Genomic DNA, 4,140 nt, shown 5'->3' with positions numbered 1-4,140 from the left:
ATTGCTGGTAGATACCAGAAAAAAGAGCCTCGAGTGCAAAGGGTTAATAGTGCACCAGCAACATTAGTAACGCGGAGAATCTATAGAAGTAGAATAGTAATAGGAACATCGGTGAGAAAAATAGGTATTTCTATAGTTTGTTTGTACCTTTGAACGATGGTCTCGAAGTTGAGTTACACGAATGTTAGTAGAATCAGGATATTGGAAAGGGATGATGTCTAATCGATTCAGATTAATTGCTTAACTCATTCACTGTCAATTACAGGATAAGTTTATAACCTTTTGAGTCACGAACTATTGCAAAAGAATATCGTACATTTTACTATCACTTTTTATTATCAAAATGATAACCCGGATTACACATCTGTATTAAATCTTGGAGTCCAAGGCAAAACGCTTCAAATTTGCCTGGCAATGAATGGGTTAAAATTAATATCTACGAATTCATCAAACGTTTATAGTGTACACAGTAACATTCAGTATTCGTTTAAATATTAATGACAATCACGGTTCGGAATAAGTATTCACCGAAGACACTAATCGTGAGAAAGTTTAATTGTAAAGCGTTAGAATATAAGTTAGGTTGAGCGACGTTGTATGGGACTTCGAGTATACGACCTCGTCGAATCGAAGAACGAAGCGAGGGCTAGGTCTCGCGATATTGAGTTTGTTGCCCCCGGTTTCGATGAGAGATAGATGATTTGTTCTATGGTCCTCGGATTTAAAGGGCTATAGAACCTATAGTATATTACATTATCGAGCTCCAGGAACTCGTAGTGTGCGGAACTCACGCTACATGCCACGATATATTCTCTTATCAATTTAAAGATACGTGTTTCGGTGTTCGTTTCACCGAAGTTATAGGTATGATGTCAGTAAGCCAAGGTGTCCCAGGCTGATGAACAATCTCTGGACAGGTTGCTTTCTACGTTGTCACGTCCCGGCGTTTAATTCAATGGGACAGCATTTTTCTAGAAGAAGGAACAAGTATCCCAAGATTTGAGCCCGATAACCAAGGTTACCAGTCGGTTAAGGATCTTCAGCCGACCAGCTCTCTTACGTTCGCTGTACCACACTTCGTTTCAGTGGACTTCGTTATAAAATCCCCAAATATTTCCTAGACTGCGGTACTCGGTCCAGTTAGGATCGTCTGATCGGTCAGATTCAAGACTATTCAGAGAAACGTTCTCGAATGAAATCCAAACGCTGTCATTGTTTCCCATTATTTACTGCAAGAAGCATCACTTTGGAACGAAGTTCGTTGGTTTATTTCTAGGACCTCGCTCGTCGTATTTTCGTTCAAGAGATTAAAGATGCGTCGCATCTTCAAAGAAACACGCGTTCTTCCATGAAATCCAAAGGCTGCTATTAGTTGCCACTATTAACAGTAAGGAGGCTCACAATGGAACGGACCTGCCAGTTCTAACCTCTCGGTCAGCATGAAGCGGCTGGTGGCGATCAGCGACGAGCATCGAGCAGCTCGCTTCCTGAAGTTCCCGTGGCACCGATCGGCCGTTGTACCGAGAGCAGGGCCCGGAAGATCACCGGGTATACGTCTCCCGCGGGGAAACGCACCATTTATCCACGTCAGCCTCATTCACCAACACCGGTGTCCGGGCCGCAATCTACGATCCTTACCCACGTGACGGTGCCGCACATAAATATACTTGATGCACGCGCACACGCACCGCTCGCGCGTTATCCCTTTTCCTCCCTGTCCTCGTTCCACCGTCGGGTTCGCGTTCTCCGTTCTACCGGTGATCCCCTCGTTGGCTATGTCCTCGTTCAGCGCGAGATGCAAGCTCGAGCAACGTGGAAACGCACAGTAACACGCCAGACCGCGTGGAACACACGTTCCGCGATCAAAGAGGGACCAGGCGGCGGACAGGTGTGCGTGGCACGCACAAGTACACGCACCTATGCAGAAGCGGTCGCTGCGCTTGTATCAAGAAGGGGGGGTCACGTTTTATTGTAGGTGTGCGCGGACACACGGTAGACACACGTGGAAGAGACGACCGCGGCAGATTCACACTGGAAGAGTCCCGGCATCCTGCTGCTTGGGCGGCTCGCTGCGGATAGACGTCGCGATAAAACGCGGTTAACACGGAAATTAACCGTTATATCTTTGCACTTATTTACTCTTACACCGGCAGATAACCTAGCGAGCGGCGCATCGTATTTTACATAATACGATCGGGTTGAGCCGCGGCGACGCGACGCGCACTCTGCTCGGGGCCGAAGGAGGATCCGTTAGCGGTTTCCCGATTCCTTGAGACCTTCGGTTCCGTGAATCGCTTCCGAGGCTTTCGAGTAAATCGAGGTTGATCCGGTGCTTTCCTAGAACGAGACATTTCGCGTGTTAGGGATGCTGAATTGGTGGAAAAGCGACGATCAGAGATGTTGGATAACGATCTTCCGAATATATCGTGATAATGGTACCGCTCTTGAGCTTCTATGCGTACGATGATATGGATACGCATGGTACTCTTCTGTATTGTGACTGGTTTGTTACTATTTAAGGGTTAAATGTTATACTGAGTAAATATTGGAGTTCCACGGGAAATAGTTTGGAGCAACTCAAGTTCAACATGAAATTTTGTTAAGATACACAATTCATCGCATCGGAAAGATGAATTAATAGGGAACCGATGATGATGGCCCAATTGTTGGACGATGCATTTAGGTAGTTGGATGTAATCTGTGGAAAAGGGCGACAGTCACACAAACATCTCCATTTCGACAAAATTCTGCGCTAAACTGTATGATTTAGCATGCCAGGTAAGCAAATTGATGAGACATTAACGAAGATCGCTTAGTTGTTTATAAGTGCGTTTGGATGGTCAGTTTGTGAGACATAATCTAGAAAATAGAGTAAGAGAAGAATGTAGAAGACGAATAAAGGGAAGCTGAAGTTCTACGTGGAGTTGTTTCGAGCGAATCTGACCTCAAATAAAATTCGATTACCATGAAGCGTGTAGAATACCGACGAGCTGGATTATGAGAAAATTATGGATTCGACTTGTGATCGCGGAACGCGAGACTTTCGCCACGAACGATCATCGAAATCTAATTAATCCGTCCTCCGCTCAGGGAACGGGCAAGCTACTTCATGAACACAATCAGCCCGCGCAAGCTTGCAGGCAGTGAATCAGATCTAGCCCGATAGGGATCCGTTCCGCGTTCGGCTTCTCACTTTTACGGATCCTGTTAAGTTCGTCTCATTGTTCTCGGCGATATGCCGGCCTGTCAGGCGAAACGGAAGGCGACGGTTGGCAACCAGGAGGCGGTGGGACGCAGGCGAATCGGTAGGAGGAATAAGAAAGCAAGGCAGGTCAGGCAAAGCCAGGCGTAGGGGTTATCTGATCGCGAGCGCGCGAATATCTTCTCGGCTTCCGGCGCCCAACCCGTGATTACCGCGTCGATTGTCTGCAAATGGAAGCTGAAAAATGCATCTCACACACCATAAGAAAATCATAGTTCCCCCGGTAGCGCGCCGTTCGCGCCGCCCTATCTCGGTTAGCATCGTCCCGACCCACCTGCTCGGGTCCCGTGGACATGCTTAGGAATCGGCGACGATCGCTCCTCGGACCTCGTGAGACTGTGAACGTTATTTCCAAATGTTTAAGTGGCAGATTGGGACCACGATTATTCTTTCGATATGTTTTTCTTGTATTGTGCGAGGTCTTTTTATTCGATGCGTCGTAAACGGTAGAGCAGATGCCTGATGCTTGAAAGTGATCGAACATAGCTGCGTCCCTTTCGGGAAATTTGTTGCGTTGTATTACGCATCCCATGCACTCCATTATGCCAATTGATCGGGGGACATGAATGATAAGGGAATTTAACATTGACAATAAAAATCCGAAATATTGGAATTAAATATAATTTGGTTAATATTTTAAGGATCCTAAACTTGTCAACAGATTTAATTCGGTAGTTCTTGTAGTTTATATTTCATACATTTTTTTGATGTAGGTGATTAAAACATTGAATTTCCATCTTGATCCATCGGTTGTATTAATCACGTAACATTAAGAGAATAAAGGAATGCGATGGAGGATTGTCTTCCAATAAGAGAGCCCTTGCCCTATTTCAACCACCTCTTAACTGCACTCTCTTTATTGCGAGATGAAAAATTGT

Source organism: Hylaeus volcanicus, chromosome 6, assembly GCF_026283585.1.
Source record: "Hylaeus volcanicus isolate JK05 chromosome 6, UHH_iyHylVolc1.0_haploid, whole genome shotgun sequence".
NCBI classification, from domain to species: Eukaryota; Metazoa; Arthropoda; class Insecta; order Hymenoptera; family Colletidae; genus Hylaeus; species Hylaeus volcanicus.
The sequence above is the reverse complement of the archived record's forward strand: the minus strand, read 5'-3'. Positions refer to the sequence as shown.